General features: G+C 43.8%; 1 protein-coding gene across 2 annotated transcripts in view; it reads right to left on the bottom strand.

The window, feature by feature from the left end:
* The window catches only part of ST3GAL6 (ST3 beta-galactoside alpha-2,3-sialyltransferase 6), a 323,183-nt gene that overhangs the window by 17,832 nt on the left and 286,790 nt on the right, over positions 1-18,561 (bottom strand). The gene's annotated exons all lie outside the window — the stretch shown is intronic.

The raw sequence follows: 18,561 nt of genomic DNA, 5'->3' as shown, positions 1-18,561 counted from the left end.
ATAATTCCTATGTTAGAAAAACTACAGTTCTCACTATCTTTAGTTAAACGGCTGAGGCACATGATGCCAGTTTTAGATCGAAAGACTGGAAAACTACTAAATGTGCCCATATTTGCATACACAAACCCACAGGATATCCATGCAAGCATAGGCAAATGTTCCATGCATGTTGCTGTTCGAAGTGATACATGTACAGAGTCTTTGGGGAGGGTACTGAGGAAGGGGGGCAATGTTTTTAGCAGGTGACATGCAATCGCTATTTAATGCCAAATTGCTCTAATACAATGGTTTATGTTTATGGGGAATGTTCACGCATATTCGTAGTTTATGCATTAGTAGTTCTTGTGGTAAAGTCTACTTGAAAACATACAGTACATAGCTTCTAGCGCTGCAGGCCATGGGCATAGACTTTTTACATAACATACTTTCATGGTCAGATTTCATGCCCTCGTTTTAGATTCTTCCTCTAACTGTGACTAATTGTACAGCAAACAGTGCAGTCAGCATGCCTGCTCAAAGACTGACTGGTTTAAGAACAGAACAGTCATCCATATGCAGATCAGAAGTTTTATTTTTCACCAAAATCCTTTTGGTGCAAGGCCGCTTTCACATGAGCAGGCCGATCAGACCCTCCAGTTTCCCTTATGGAGCGGTGGGTTTCAACGGAAATGTGCCCGTTGACACCCGTCGACATCCAATCCTCTCTGCTTAAAACAGAGGCCGGGGATCCGTTTCCCATCAGTCTGGCGGATCGGATGGCAGTTAGGTGAAAACGGACAAGGGGTTGGTTTACATCGGGCCACTCGCATAGGAGAGCAGGCTTTGTCTGTGTCCACTCTGTATAAGCGGAGCAGACACAGACTTGCCATCCACCTGCTCAGCGGGGGTTAGTGGACGGATTCCCTGTCGAGTAGGCGGACTCCAACAGAGCCCGTCCCATGTGGAAGGGATCTAAACTTGAACTAAAAGGCAGTTTAAAAGTTTAGTTTTGGATAGAGTGGAGAGGGATTAGAACCCTTGTCATGTTTGTATTGCGGTCTATGCCCATTAAGGAGATTCACCCTTTCCATTTGCATTGATTACAGTTATCATCGAAAGTGAAAATAAAAAAATTCCAAATTTATGGTTGTCCCCAAAACAGTAACAGAGGGGATATCTTCCAATGGGTGCACTAGTTCTGGTGTTTCTGTTCTGACTATGCCTCCTTAAGGTCTTCCTCTCAGCACCTCTGTAGTTCAAAAGGCAGACTCTGAAATGTGTGACACAACTGTGCCTACTCACAGAAAGTAAATAAGTGTTACAGAATTCAAGATTTAAATGTGTGGGGATAATCACAAAGTAAGTTTACAAACTCAAAGACCAGATTAATAGGAATAGGCTTGGAATAATTCAAATGCAATGTGGAAATGCATATATGCTTTTACGTTTTTGACCATAGATACACTTTAATCTCTGCGAAAAACAGTAAGACTTAGCAGGAGCACTGTGTAACTTTTAAGCTGATGTTTTATAATTTTGGGTTTCTCACCAATTATAAAACTGTTACAAATGAGTATCTGATACCTGGTATATGAATAACAGAAGATTCAGAGAAAATAACAGACTTTCTCAAGGGAGCACAACAGAAGTCATTTACTTTCTCTCAAAATGAAGGAGCGTCTCCCATCTGAATGACAGGAAAGGGGATGGAGGGTGAATCACTGCTCTAAATTATTCAGCTGCATGTGTATATTTGATTTTGAGCTATTGAGCTCTATAAAAACAAAAGTTTTTTCTCAGAAAAATAGGATAGCCTGGTAAACACGTGAAAAGTAAATATTCAAATGCAATCCATATTTCCTGACCAGTTCAGAACATAATAAAGAAATGCATATATATTTTTATTAAAAGGGCAGTACAGCCTACATATGTGCATAGCAAATATGGCTGCCCCATAAAGATTTACAATCAGAAATTGTACACAGAAAAAAAATATTTGAAGCTTTAAAGCTAGATATGTAAATTGGATAATATATTTCCCTGGTGCGGACTTACTCTTGGGAACTTCATAGCGATCAAATTTAGAAATAAATATAATGTAAAGGAAAAAGACAGACATGCACCAAAAATAATTTCAAGCAAAATAAAAAGAAAGGGTGCCAGATCAGCAGGGGTTAATAGTAACTCAAATTTAATCCAGAGTCACTTAAATAGAAAATTCCAAGGTCCGGTGTGCAGGGTGGGTGTAGTGAACAAAGCAAGGTGACAGCAATCTGGATGGACTGGTGGAGCCACAGATCGGGGACCTGCCACAGAAGATGGAAACCGGCGGCGTTCCTGGCGAACCCACATGTCACTGTCAGGGAACTAGGAACAAGCAAGGGGGTGGGCTGCAATGCATTTCCGAGGTCCCCCCTCCTTCATCAGGCAAACACACCCCTGGGTTACAAAACATCTTTAATTCTAATAGCATGCGTCTTGTTGGACCAATCAAAAAAAAAGGAGAGATGGAGTCGCCCGCACTAGTAGGCAATACAGGTGAAACTAAAAACAGCTGCTTGGATCGCAAGCCGATTGGGATCATTTAAAATTAAGAAAAAAATAATTTAAATAAAGCAAACAAATTAAAAACGCTACATACTTCTACATAAAACCAGAGAAAAGAAAGGGAGGTTCAAAAAAGCTTTCAGTCCATCCAGTAAACTATGTATGGTGCATAAATATAAATATAACATACGGTATGTATAAATATACATACGAGTACAACAGCAAATTCATTTGATACAAAGTAAATTATGGAATTAATTAAAAACAAGAATAATACACTGCATAATAAGATCATCTGGAATATTACCATTTGGCATAATAACAAGTGAATAAAAACATATAATAAAATAAAACAAAAATAAAAAATTTTTAACCTATCATCTTGCATACTGTTTTAAGAGGAAACTTACATACTGAAAAAAATTGTATTTTTTACTTACCGTAAAATATATTTCTCTGATGTTCCTTGACAAACACAGCTCCTGAGCTTCTTAACCGTTGGGTATACTGCCCCCTACAGAAGTAGGACACTAGGTGGAAAAAAAGTCTGGCTATGCCTATGGGCAGTCCCAGGGGGTATACTCCTTCTCTCTCTGCTATAGGTACTCAGTGTTGTTACATGCAGTGTCAGAAAATTACAACTTCCATCAATGTCCATCAATGAACATTAGAGAAATGGATTTTACGGTAAGTCAAAAATCCCTTTTTCTCTTTCGTTCATTGACGGACACAGCTCCTGATCTTCTTAACCATTGAGATGTCCCAAAGCAGTGTTAAACAGGAGGGGTGGGAACAGCAAAAAATACATTCCCAAGGCTAAACTATAGCCAACAAGGTAAACAGGAGTTCAACCTAAACTGGAGCTCACCTGAAAAAAACAAAAGCCCCTCAAAGAGGACCAGGTCTTCTAAAGAGCAGCCTGCAAAACTTTGTGGCCAAAAGGAAGAATCCACAGATGCCAACACATCCACATTATAGAGCTTTGTGAAAGTGTGCTCTGATGACCAGGTGTCCTCCTTGCAAACCTACATCACTGACACCTGATGACGGAAGGCCCAGGAGGTACCGAGCGCCCAAATAGAATGCACCTTGACAGGAAAAGGAGGAACCTGATGGAATAGGCCTGAACCACCGTCTGTCTGATCCATCTGGAAATGGTCGCAGAGGAAGAGGGCAACCCTTTCCAAGGCCCTTCGGTGAGCACAAATAATGAGTCTGATTTCCTAAAAGACTCCATAGCTGCCAGGTAGACTCTAATCACCTGGAGCACATCCAAGGCATTCAAAGCAATTTCCTTTGGATGATTTGGCCTGGGACACAGGGAAGTCAACACAACCTTTGGAAGGAACGATGGACAGAGGCGAAGAACCACCAAGTAAGGTGAACAGCAGGATAAGGCCGCCAATTCGGACACCCTGCTCGCAGAGGGGGCTAGCCAACAAAAAGGCCACCTTCTGGGACAGCGTTAGCAGGGAAATCTCCTGAAGATTCTCAAAGGGGGGCTTCTGGAGGACTGAGAGCACCAAATTGAGGTCCCAAGGCGGTAACAGAGACCGCACTGGAGAAGCCAAGCGCCAAACTTGCTAAAGAAAAGTACACACCAGGGAATGTGTAGCCAAGGGCTGTTGAAAGAAGACCGCTAAAGCCGACACCTGGCCCATGATAGTATTCAAGGCTAGTTTCTGCTCATACTCATCTCCCCCCCGCCCCCCCCCCCATTGAAGGAAGGTCAAGATCCAAGCCACCTAAAAAGACCAAGAGACTCACACAACGCAATGTACGTCTTCCACATACGATGCTAGATCTTCCTAGAAGTCGATTTCCTAGCTTTTAACAGCGTTGGAATCACTGACAAACCTCTATCCATCAGCACCTGCAACAGCCAAGCCATCAAAGCCAGCAACTGTAAAGCAGGATGGAAGTTTGGTGCTTGGGACAACAGACCCTCACTGAGAGGAAGCTTCCAAGGAATGTTGGCGACCAGCCGCACCACATCTGTGTACCAAGCCTGGCGAGGCCAGTTTGGGCACACTAAGATGACCTGAATCCCTTCTGCTTCGATCCCACATAGAAGTCTTGGCAGAAGCTTGAGGAAGAAAGGCGTAAATCAGACGATACTGACCCCACGGGGCCACCAGCGCGTCTGTGGCATCCACCAGAGGATCCCATGATTAAGCCACAAACCTCTGGACCTTTCTGTTGAGCCGGAACGCCAACAGATCCACCTCGGGAATGCCCCACCAGAGACAACTAATGAAACACCTCCGGATGAAAGGACCACTCCCCTTGGTCCAACGCCTGCGAACTGAGGTAGTCCGCCTGCCAGTTTTCCACCTCGGGAATGTGTATGGCGGAGAGGGCTGGAACGAAACGTTCTGCCCACCTTAGAATGCGGGCCAACTCCAGACCCGTCAGGACAATTCTTGTGCCCTCCTGGTGATTGACATAAGCCACGGCCACGGCATTGTCCAATTGAATGCGCACTGGGCTTCCCTGAAGATGACCTGTCCAATGTTCCAGGCACAGTTTAATCGCTCGGAGTTCATGGACATTGATCGGTAGTTTGGACTCTTCCAGTGTCCATATCCTCTGAGCAGAATTTTTGCCGACGATGCCTCCCCAGCCGGACATGCTGACATCCATGGTGACCACTGTCCTATACAAGGGGAGGAAGGATTTGCCCAGCCGAAGCGCCGGAGACCAAAACCACCATTATCAGGGACTCTTTCGTTCCCCGGCTCAGCCGGATCGGATTGTCCATCAACTGCGGAGTATTCTCCCATTTGGTCCGAATCTCCCTCTGCAGGGACCTTGTATGGAAATATGCAAACAAAACCGCCTCAAAAAGGTAGACACCATCAGGCCCAGCACTCACATGCATGTCCGGAGGGATAACCATCTGCTGGACAGTAAGAGACAAATCGCAGCCTGCAGTTTCTGGAGTTTGTCCAGAGGAAGGAGTACTCTGGCTAAGGCAAGTCCAGAGTCAGACCCAGATAGTCCAGCTTTGCGGACGGAACCAGAGCAGACTTCTGAAAATTCAGAATCTAGCCAAACTTATTCAGAGTTTGTATGGTGGTTTTCCACCAGAGAAGTAGGAGACTTCGCTCTCAGAAGATCGTCCAAGAAGCCCAGTACCACGATCCCCCGTTGGTGTAAAAAAAACTTATGAGCCGAGAAGGATGGAGCCATGCGAGACCCTTAATGATGTCATCCAGGGTAGTTCCAAACAGGCGATTTACTTGAAAAGGAAGATCAGTTAAGGCCTTCTTAGAAGGCTGGTCTGCAGACCAGCATTAGAGCAATAAAATACGCCAAAGGACCACTGCTGAAACAGACCCTAGGGACTAAGTAAGCCTCATCCAAAGAGGCATCACAGACAAAGCGCAGCCTCTGGACCAACAGCTCAGCAAAGGCAGGGGGGAAGCTGCTCCCCCTGGTGTGAAAACTTAGCCAACTCTATCAGAGTTTACGACACCCGTATAATGGTAAATACCAGCCTAAGTGCTGAACCAGCCAGGGTATACATATTGCGGGCCACAGCCTCTGCCTTCCTGTCAGCTGGGTCCTTAACCACCTCCCACCCGGGCCATTGTACATATACGGATGGGTGGGAGTCTCGTCCTTCTGATCGGACATTCCGGAACGTCCTTCAGAAGGAGAGAGATCGTGCCGCCGCGGGCACGTGCAGCAACAAGACTCGGCAGGAGGGCCTGTAATTTGGCCCTCCTGATCACATGACGGCTGTGTCCAATCACAGCCGTCATGTAATGTCAATACAGCCGTTGTAACGGCGTCGATCTCTTCTCCTCCTGACAGATCCTGTCAGTGAGGAGAAGAGGATCGATTCTGCAGCAGGGGTGATCAGCGAGTATTTCTAATTACTCACTGATCACAGGGGGGGTCTGTGCTGGTAATCAGATGATTGATTACCAGTGCAGCCCTGGGGGGAGGGGGTGCCACTAGAGCCACCAGGGATGCCCACCCATGACCACCAGGGATGCCCACCATGGCCACCAGGGATGGCAAACAGGGCTCAGAGAGCCTGCCAGTGGTGCCCCCCTATCAGTGCTGCCCACCAATGCCCTCTATCAGTGCTGCCCACCAGTGCCCGTTATTGCCATCTATCAGTGCCGCCCACCAGTGCCTATCAGTGCCCACCAGTGCTGCCTATCAGTGCCCATCAGTGCCGATCAGTGCCGCCCATCAGTGCCACCTATCAGTGCCGCCTATCAGTGCCCATCAGTGCCACCTATCAGTGCCCATCAGTGCCGCCGATCAGTCCCCATAAGTGCTGCCTATCAGTGCCCATCAGCGCTGCCTATTAGTGCCCACCAATGCTGCATATCAGTGCTATCAGTGCTACCTATCAGTGCCCATCAGTGCTGCATATCAGTGCCACCTATCAGTGCCACCCCATCAGTGCCACCCCATCAGTGCCACCCCATCAGTGCCACCCCATCAGTGCCACCCCATCAGTGCCTGTCAGTGCGGCGTCATCAGTGCTCATCAGTGCAGGAAAAAAACGTATCCATTTACAAAATTTTATAACCTAAACAAAAAAACTTTTTTTTTTTCAAACTTTTCGGTCTTTTTTTATTTGTGCACCAAAAAAGAAAAAACCTGGCGGTGATCAAATACCACCAAAAGAAAGCTCTATTTGTGGGGAAAAAATTACATAAATTTGGTTTAGGTACAGTGTTGCATGACCGCGCAATTGTCATTCAAAATGCAAAAGCGCTAAAAGCTGAAAATTGGTCTGGGAAGGAAGGGGGTTTAAGTGCCCAGTATTGAGGTGGTTAAAGGCCGGGGACTCTTCAACCGGAATCATGGTTGCTTTGTTCAATCTGGAGACCAGAGTGCCCACCACCAGTGGAACAGTCCACTTTTTAAGAAGGGACTCCTCATAGGGTTACCGCATAGCAAATCGCTTATGGACCAAAAGGGGACATTTGGCTGTTCTCACTCTTTAGCAACAATTCTGTCAAAATAGGCGGGGAAGGGAAACACCTTTGCCGCTCTGGATGGCTTGTGAGTGTCAAAGGGAATGGACGCCTCCGTTGCAGCTTCAGCTGCGTCCTCCATTTTTAAGGTCTCACGCACAGATACAATCAGTGCATCAACCAGCGCCTTTTCGTGCGCAGTTGCAGAAGTGGAGGAATCATCCTCAATATCTGAGAACTCAGGGCGTGTGGTCGCAGACCCAGCAGAGTGTCCCACATCTGCGGTGGCCGAATCAGATTCAGGATCTGAGGAGAAAGATGAGGCAGGGGAAGGCAGGGGGCGCTTTTTGCTAGGCCGTCAGCAAAAAAACACCTCCACCCGGGACACAAAGGATTCCAGGACCGCTGTCAGCTCATCGATGGTTGGTTGGGACCCGGAGGGCCCCACAGCCTCTGAGAGGGGATCAGGTGGGGAAATGTGCTCCAAAGACTCCATGAGTGAATAGGGGGACCCCACAAGAAAAGGTGTAAAAACACTAAGGGACACCCCCACTATTCGGTCGCCTGTAACAGAGCACCTAATCGTTCCTCAGAAGAGATGGTGAGGACCCCACAAGACCACCCAGCAGAAACAGGATAATCTGCACTCCACGTGCGGCGATCAGGAAGTGAAAAGATCCAGGAGTCAGCACAAGGGATGAGGGGGGGCTCCCACCGCCAAAACCACCATTCAACCTGGTCCAACCCCTGTCGACTGAGCTAATCCGCTTGCCAATTTTCCAGCTCTGGAATGTGTACAGCAGAGGGCTGGAATGAATCATTCTGTCCACCTTAGAAAACCAGCTACCTCCTAAACCACCAGGGCACTTCTTCGCGATTGACATAGGCCACGGCCGTGGCATTGTCCAATTGCATGTGTACCGGATACCCCTGAAGGCGAAATGTCCAATGATTCAGACAAAATTTGATTGCATCCCCATGCAAGCCCGGAGGGATGACCGTCTGCTGGACAACAGAAGCTGGATTGCCTCCTGCAATTTCTGGAGTTTTTCCAGAAGAAGAAACACTCTGGCTGAGGCTGAGGCCGAGTCCAGAGTCAGACCCAAATAATCCAGTCTTGTGGATGGAACCAGTGCAGACTCTGAAGGTTCAGAATCCAACTGAACTCAGAGTTCGCAGAGTAATCTCCAAGTTGTCCATCAGAGCAGTCAGAGACTCTCCTCACAGAAGAAGATCGTCCAGGTACCCCAGTACCACGATCCGCCGCTGGTGCAAAAATGCTAGTACCGGAGCCAACACTTTCGTGATGTGAAGACCCGAGGAACGGAGGCAAGACCAAAGGGTAATGCCACAAACCGATAATGCTACTCGCCCACGGCAAAGCCGAGGAAGCGCTGGTGACCCACACATACTGGAATGTGAAGGTAGGCGTCCTTGATGTAGACAAAATCGAAAAAATGATGTAGGGACGCCACTACCGTGCAAATGGACTCCATTCGGAACTTCTGTACCCGCACAAAGCAGTTATTCACCTTGAAGTCCAGAACTTGACGTACCTTGCCTTCCTTCCTGGGAACTGTAAACAGGAGTAAAACCCCCAAAAATGTTCCGAAGTCAGAACTGGGACAATCACCCCTTGAAGTAACAAGTCTGGCACCGCCCCAAAGAGACCCCGTAAGCGATCTGGGGACAAGCGCAGGTTGGAAGGAAAGAACCTTTCAGGAGGATAAGACAAACTCGGTCTTGTAGCCGGACTGGATGACTTGGTGGACCCGCTTGTCTTTTACCAGGGAGGTCGACGGGTCCAGAAACCATCGAAGACATCCCCCCACCCCAGATACGGGTGAGGGCCCCCCATCATGTAGAGGAAGCCTTGTCCGCAGGTCTGGAAGAGCCCGCTCGTGACTTGCCAGACCAGGTCCCCCTGGAACCTCCGGCGGAGGCTCTGAAGTGCTTAGATCCCTTATCTTGAAACCCTGAGGGACAAAAAGGCCTCTTATGAGCAGAGAAGAATGGCCCCCGTCTACCACAGGGCTCCTCCCCCCCCTGTGAGGCCCCTAATGATGTCATCCAAAGGGAGCTCCAAACAGGCGATCCCCCACAAATGGAAGATCAGGTAAGGCTGATCCGCAGACCAGCATTTCAGCCAGATAATACGCCGAAGGACCACTGCTGAGACAGACAGTCTGGAAATCAAGGAAGCTGCATACAAAGAGGCATCACAGACAAACTGTAGCCCCCAGACCAACTGATCTGCCAGCTCCCCAAAGGCAGGGGGAAGCTGTTCCCCCTCCAGGTCCCAGCGTAAAAGTTTAGCCCACTCGGTCAGAGTTTGCGACACCAGGGCAATAGTAAATGCCAGCCTAAGTGCTGAACCAGCCACAGTGAACATATGGCGGGTCAGAGCTTCCGACCTCCGATCAGCTGGATCTTTAAAGGCCGGGGACTCCTCAACCGGAATTAAGCTGGCTTTATTCAACCTGGAAACTGGCGAGTCCACTACAGGTGGTACCATCCACTTTTTTAAGCAGGGAATCATCATAAGGATACCGCATCGCAATACACTTAGGGACCACAAAAGTGCGTTTTGGATCACCCCACTGTTTAGTGACAATATTATGAAAGTAAGCGGGGAAAAGGGGAATACCCTCGCCACCTTGGCGGGCCTGTGGGTACCAAAAAGAACCAGTGCCTCTGACGCAGCGTTAGCTGCATCTTCCATCTTTAAAGCTTCACGTACTGACACAATCAGCGCATCCACCAGCGCCCTATCATGCTCGGCTAGAGGAGCAGAGCAATCATCCTCATTATCTGAGCATGCAGGGCGTGTGGACGTAAACCCAGAAGGGTAACCCGAATCCGCAGCGGCGGAATCAAAATCAGGATCAGATGAGACAGATGAAGCAGGTGAAGGCGGGGGAACGCTTTTTGCTAGCTTGTTTTCCCAGGAGCAAATCCACTTTGGACACTAAGGACTCCAGGACCGCAGTCAGTGCAGTCAGGGATGCATAGGACACGGAGGGAGCGGCAGCCTCTGAAAAGGGGTCAGGTGGGGAAATGTGCTCCAGTGACTCCATTAGTGAAGAGGGGGACCCACACAAAAAAAGTGTATAACACTGCTAGAGACACCCCCACCGCGCTGGTGGTGCAACAGGGTCCAGAACAGAGCACCACTACTGCTATAGCAGAGAGAGGGAGAGAAAATCCCATAAAAAGATTCACCACCACCGATCAGGCACTTACAGCACCAGACAAACTGCACGCCAAGCACCAAGGAGTCGACATTAAGGGATGAGGAGGGGCTCCAACTGCCCACATAGCTCCACAAATATGGCCGCTGAACCTACACAAACATTGCTACCGATCCAGCACAAAAGGCCCCAAGAAAATGGGTAACCCCAGGAGCACCGAACACAATTCCAGCAGGAAGGGGGGCCCTGGCAGGAGGGCAGGCTATATCGCGGCCGACCTAGCATGGAGCTGAGGCCTACGCACGTTCACTGGCAAGACTGGGGGGATCCTATGGATCTAGATTATCCAGCTCGTCGCCCAGTCCGGCACTTGATAGTAGATTCTCACAGGAACAAAATAACAAAGATAGGAAAAAAATAATAAAAAAATTGCCAGGACCAGAGATCCCAGCAAGAAAATAGGTCCTTACTCCTGATATCTGAGAGTGGGAGTATACCCCCTGGGACTGCCCCATAAGCGTAGTCAAGCTTTTTCCTGCCTAGTGTCCTACTCCTGTAGAGGGCAGCATAACCCAACTGTCAGGAAGATAGACTGCTTTAAAAAGGGCCTGGATTCTTTCCTAGGTTTACCTAATATAACTTGGTACTAACATTATTAAAGTTGATCCAGGGAAAATCTGACTGCCTCTCGGGGGATCAGGAAATAATTTTTTCCCCTGATGTTGCAAATTAGATCATGCTTTGCTGGGGTTTTTCGCCTCTGAATCAACTGTAGGTATAGGATTGATAAAAGTAGAAAAGGTGTGCTGCTATGGGTGATGTAAAATAACTAAAGTGCTAAGTGAATTGCTGCTCCCACCAGTTACAAGCACTCCTAGAACTTGCTAAGCATACGTTTCATACCAAAGAAAGTGGTGCAGTATTCATAATAATAAATATAAGAACCATAATGATCATCAGAAATAAGTTCAAGTTCAGGTAACATCAAACTGTGATGACAAATACCTATGTGGCAAACTAAATGTGTAAAATTATGACAAAATGACAAACAAATATAAAGATGAAAGCCAGGGTCAGGGAGTCCAAAAAAAGTCTGTAAATCTGTAGAATAATAAAGTGTTTCTTAGTAGTATCCTCATGCGGCAAGGTGACTTTAAAGCAATTAGTGCAGTGCTTCCTAATTAGAGAACATAGAACTCTGGCTGAAATCCATCCACCAGAAAAACAGACATCTGTGTGCAATGGATGCTCACCTGCAGCAGAAAGGATATGTGCAATGTATGATCAATCATAAATCCACCTAAAGGGTCCCTTTGGTTCCTCTATACTCCTCCTCTAAAACACGATAAATGCAGCTACACGATCATACATATACGAGAGAGTGCCTCATAGTGAAGTAACATTTTAAAATGTATTGCATCATTTAAAACACATTTAGAATAAAGTGCATGTTCAATGGAAATCCTGTCAGCGTATGATGTTAAGTCCCATAACAGACCGGCTTCTCAGCTACCTTGTTTTTTTTTTTTTTTTTTTTTAATTGGTTGAACTAGTTGGGTGTCTTTTTTCAACCTAATCATGTAACCATCTTCTTATTTTGATATTATTTCCATTCCATTTTAAATTTTTAAAAATGTCATATGTTTTTATTCATACATGTTTCCATACCAAATTCTATTATTCCGGGTGATCTTATTGTGCAGTGTATACATTTTGTTTTTAATTAATTTCATGATTTACTTTTTATCAAATTAATTTGCTATACAGTAAACCCCCCTCCATTGCGGGGGTTACGTTCCGGACCCAGCCGCGAAAAGTGAAAATAGAAAAACCCTATTAAAATGCATTGTAGGCATGTTTTTTTTTACTGTCACTGTACATGTAAAAGCATTTTAAGGTCTTTAAACACACTTTTAAAACAATAGAAACTCATTTAAACACATAAAAGATACTGAGAGACATAGCAAGAGCTATGGAAAAGACAAAAATATTTCATTTTTAATGATTTATATAGTAAAATAACATTACAAAAAAAAACGCAATATACCGGGACCACAAAAACTGAACCGCGATGGAGCGGGGGTTTACTGTAGTTGTATTTGTAAATATATTTATACCTATGTTACATATATATTTATACACCATACATATCTGACTGGATGGGCTGGAGCTTTTTTGAACCTCTTTTTCTACAGCTTTATGTAGCATTTTTAATTCTTTGGCTTTGTTAAACTTTTTTTTTCCTCCTCCTTTCCTTCATTTTAAATTATCCCGATTGGCTTTCGATCCAAGCAGCTGGTCTTAGTTTTACCTGTATTGCCTACTAGTGTGGATGACACACTGTTTAGCTGACTCTGCCCATCCTTGTTTTAAAATTGATCCAAAAGAGCCATGCTATTAGCATTTAAGGTGCTTTGTGACCCAGGGGCAAGTTTGCCTGATGGAGGCGGGGTCTCGGCCCACCCCTTGCTCCTTCCTAGTTCCCTGACAGTGGCGTGTGTGTTCGCTGGAGATGCCGCTGGTTTCCATTTCCTACAGCGGGTCCAGACTCTGATCTGCGGGTCCAAACTATGTGTTCTGCGGCTCTACCAGTCCATCCAGATTGCTTTCAGCTTGCTTTGTTCACTGCACCCACCCTGTACACCAGACCTTGGGATTTTCCATGTAAGTTACTCTGCATTAAATTTGAGTTACTTTTAACCCCTGCTGATCTCTTTCCTAATGCATTTTCATGAGATATTCCCAGACCTTACATAGGAACTGCCGGGGACTGCTGGTGTTGGACACTGGTGAATTGTATATCCAGCTAATTTACTTTTACCATCTCATATCTCCTATGGACTTTGAATTTTACTATTAGTTGTTTGCTATCTGCATGTCAGCGGAGCGCTGACTAACTTGCTAAGAGTTCAGCTAATGTCTTTGTACAAAAAATAATTTCTACAGATAAATGTACATGTCAAAATGTCACAGAGATAATAAAATGTTTTAGATGCTGCTTGTGGCTTCCTGCCACAGATAACTTTAACCATGAGATATATGATGTGGGTCGATAAAACGTCACTAAGGTCTAATTTGCAGAATAAACCATGCTTCAACCGTTGTGCTAAAAATAAGCTAGCACAGGCAACCACAACTCTCTATAGAAGTTTTTATAGCAGGCAAAAAATCTTGGGGAAAAAAAAGGCGCTCTTGCTCTGAAAGTTTAGGTACCTAGCATACTACAACTGAAGCAATATTACAATTATTAAAGGATGTATCAACAAAAAATATAAAACCTATTCAACAGGCAATTAAAGTGTATCTTAGCCACTGTACTGCCCATATACATGCACTTTAATTGCCTGTTGAATATGTTTTAATTGGCTCCTGTCTAAATTGACCCTAGTATGTATATGTATAAATGTGAGCTCCTTGAGAACAGGGACGGATGTGAATGTATAATAAATATGTAAAGCTCTGCCTAAATTGACAGTGCTATATAAGCAACTGTAAATAAATAAAATATCTATGGTCAAAATATTATATATTAATTTCCACATTGTGACAAAAGGACAAACATAAAATTGGGACTTTATATGAGGTGTGACTAGCTAGTGTGTAGTAATAGAACTACATACTGTAAAAGAGAAGAAACGAGTATATAGTAAAATAGTAGGTTTATTGAAGATCTATAGACCAGTAATGAAAATCCATAGACTCATATATATAAAATGTGTAGTAACCGCGCTAGTGCAAATAAAAAATAAGCAGCAGCTTCAAGTGTGACCGCACCCAAAACAATGTGTGTGTATATATATATACAGTAAAACTTTGGATTGCGAGCATAATTCGTTCTGGAAACATGCTTGTAATCCAAAGCACTCTTATATCAAAGCGAATTTCCCCATAAGAAATAATAGAAACTCAGATGATTCGTTCCACAAGTCCTTCAGTTTATAGTCTATATACAAAGATTATAGCAATGTGATAGGTTGTGTAACCATAAAATGTCCATCCACAATATGCAGCCTTCCCAAGGGGATTAGAAGCAAAATCTAGCAGAGCTACAGAATATAAGAGAGATGAGAGGCACCTCTAAGTGTAGCAATATGGTTACATTTAATGAAGGTTCAACATTTAGCAACTCACATGGTTGATGATTAAAGAGGCACACCTAAGTATGCAGGCATCCGGGGTAAAGCTGTCCACATAGACCATCTTCTGAACCACCAGCTCTCACCACTGTCAGTCTGCAATCCTGACCAGGAAGAATAGCCTGCAGTAGAGTGATCTGAACGTGAGGCTTTGAATCACTCATGGAGTGCAGCGTGGAAGGGATGATGAAGATGTCAGTGCGGAGGATGGTCTATGTGGACAGCTTTACCCCAGATGCCTGCATACTTAGATGTGCCTGTTTTAATCATCAACCATGTGAGATGCTAAATATTGAACCTTCATATTGCTACACTTTAGAGGCTCCTCTCTTCTTTTTTTTATACATGACGCTACTTGTATATCAAGACATCGCTTGTATATCAAGTCAAAATTTATTTAAAAAATTTGCTTGTCTTGCAAAGCGCTCTCAAACCAAGTTACTCTCAAACCAAGGTTTTACTGTATATATATATATATATATATATATATATATATATATATATATATATATATATATATATCTATATATATATAAAGTCGCGCTAAATATAAATAAATGAGAAAAATATCAAATGTCCTTTAGTGAGTCCATAAAAATTAAATAGTGACGTGAAGATACAAGAAATTTTCAGGTGAAGATTCCTGATGGTATTGTGCTTACCAGAAAGCCAAATATAAATAGCAGGAAATCAAGTTCAGGATATCTTGATGCCTTTAACCAACGAAAGCCCTTATGATGTAGTGATGGAGACTCCCAAAAGGTTCAGACGCCTTCAGGAAAAATAGAAAATAAGATGCACTCACAAATAAAAGTGCAATGCCTTCACCAGTGAGTAAACACCAATAAATGAATCAAGCCCCTGCAGGTACTCCGTACCAAAAAATATAAAATAAGTGCACATTAAAAAAATGGCAAGAGGTTGCTGACAGACAAAAGACTACTGAATCCACCACCAATATCAGCGCTTCTTACCAGATCCCCGGAGGTTATGCACCTATAACATATGTTCTGATGTGGGACATAAAACTCCAAAGGGCATAGGAAATTCAGCTGGCTCCAAAGTTGTGCTCATGATATTGACACCCAGGCCTGGGAAAGATGAGTCGGTAGCTGGGCTTTCTCTCATTAGCCGCTGATTTGTTTAGGATTGGCAGGTCTGAACAGATGCAAAGCCTGGTAAAGGCATATTGGCCCCATAAACAGTGATATACGCCTGGGTGTCAATATCTTGAGCGCATCTTTGGAGCCAACTGAATTTCCTATGCCCTTTGGAGTTTTATGTCCAACATCAGAACATATGTTATATGCGCATAACCTCCAGAGATCTGGTAAGAAGCGCTGATATTGGTGGTGGATTCAGTAGCCTTTTGTCTGTCAGCAACCTCTTGGCATTTTTCAATGAGCACTTATTTTATATTTTTTGGTAAGGAGTACCTGCATGTGCTTGATTCACTTATTGGTGTTTACTCACTGGTGAAGGCATTGCACTTTTATTTGTGAGTGCATCTTATTTTCTATTTTTCCCCTTGTTGTTTGGTTTCACGCTATTGCGTTCTTTTTTCTCATTTTATGAATTGAATGCATCTGAACCTTTTGGGAGTCTCCATCACTACATCATAAGGGCTTTTGTTGGCTAAAGGAATCAAGATATCCTGACCTTGATTTCCTGCTATTTATATTTGGCTTTCTGGTAAGCACAATACCATCAGGAATCTTCACCTGAAAATTTCTTGTATCTTCACGTCACTATTTAATTTTTATGGACTCACTAAAGGACATCTGATATTTTTCTAATTTATTTATATTTAGCGCGACTTTATATATCATATATATAAAACCAATATTGTTAAATATGTAACCCATGGAATTTGGAATAATACAAATGTAGGTCTAAATAAAACCATAACAATGGTACAAGGTAATACAATATTATCATAATAATAAATACTGATAAAATACAAAAAAAAAATAGATACGGTCATGAAACAGTTGAGAGCATATAATAAGCTTGTAATCATAGGATTGCCTGTATGGAACTCAACGCGTTTCCTGAAAAAAATTCATTCAGTTTATCAGGAGTAGGCATATTTCAAGTATCTAGGAGAGATGTACATTCATGAACAACAGTATATATCCAATAGGCACAAGGCCTCAACAACCTATCAAAGGTCTAACTTACAATCAAGTGTCAATTGTTTCTAGGGGTTACATATCATCCAGGGGTATGTCCAGCCTGGGAACTGAGGGAGCGAGGCCCGCGTTCATCAGGCAGGCATGTGGAGTTAAAAGTGTAGAGAACGGCTCTCCAATAGAGGAACGCCAAAAACTCCCACTTGCCATAAGGGTCTATACCTATAAAAGTGGCGAAGACTGTATAAGTAAATATGATAAGTAAAATCAGGATTGCTACAGGAGTGAGGTTTGGGTGAGATCACGAAGAAGCCAAAACCCAGTAGAGTGAAGCAAGTACTGAGCATATGGCAGTACATAAGACCACCTAATTAAAAGTGGATAAACCAAGGAGGATGAAGTAAATTAATTAACTCCTAATGAAGTGAATTCATTTTTTCACGAAACGCGTTGAGTTCCATACAGGCAATCCTATGATTACAAGCCTATTATATGCTATCAACTGTTTCATGACCAGATCTATTTTCTATTTTGTATTTTATCAATATTTATTACCATGATAATATTGTATTACCTAGTACCATCGTTATGGTTTTATTTAGACCTACATTTGTATTATTCCCATTCCATGGGTTACATATTCAACAATATTGGTTTTATATTTATATGTGTCTATGGATTTTCATTACTGGTCTATAGATCTTCAATAAACCTACTATTTTACAATATACTCGATTCTTCTCTTTTATGTAGTTCTATTACTACACACTAGCTGGTCACACCTCATATAAAACCCCAATTTTATGTTTGTCCTTTCGTCTTATTGCATATAGGGATGGAGACTCTGTTGGTCACGAGTCTCATATAAAGTCCCAAATTTTCCTCCCCAATTTCCACATTGTATTTGAATTATTTCCAGCCCACTTCTATTAAATTCAACTATATTAAAGTTTGTAAACTTACTTTGTGAATATCGCCACACATTTACTTTCTTGAATTCTGTGACACATATTCACTAGGCACTGCTGAGCCTGACATATGAGTTACAGCAGTGCTGAGAGAAGAAGGAGTTTTAGGCAGGCAGCAAGGTACCATGTGGTATGTAATCTTTAGAAATTCAAAGCAAAACAGCAGATAAGGAGCTGCAAAATATTCAGAGAGAATCCAGGAGGATATGGAAAGAGACAGTAGATACAGTAGGCAGCACTCACAAAAAGAAAGGAGATTTTTCAAGGAAGCTTATATTGGATTGTCAAAAAAGAAGTATTGTTTGTACTGCTATTGCAATGCTAATGCTATAAAATTAAAGTGTATAATGTGATCATAGAACTGACTCAAGGGTCACAACCGAGGGCAAAGATGTGTGTTTTACTTTTACTTTATACTTTTCCCCGTCCCTTATGACTTTCAATCACTGAGCTCACATCCTGCTATCCTTCAGACAATGGTGCAAAGTAAAGCCTGGTACACACTTGAGTTTTTTTCATTCAACCCAGCGGGTTAAACTGAAAAAACTATCAGCTTCGGTCAGAGTACAGGGATCTCCCCTGCTGAGCTGTTGTGTTCTGACAGGGGGACGCCCCCCCCCCCCCGCCAGAACACTGATCAGCGCTTTCCGCAATTGGCTGAGAGC

The sequence above is a fragment of the Pelophylax lessonae genome (genome assembly GCF_965119305.1).
Source record: "Pelophylax lessonae genome assembly, chromosome: 2".
NCBI classification, from domain to species: Eukaryota; Metazoa; Chordata; class Amphibia; order Anura; family Ranidae; genus Pelophylax; species Pelophylax lessonae.
This window is presented reverse-complemented; position numbering and strand designations above follow the sequence as displayed.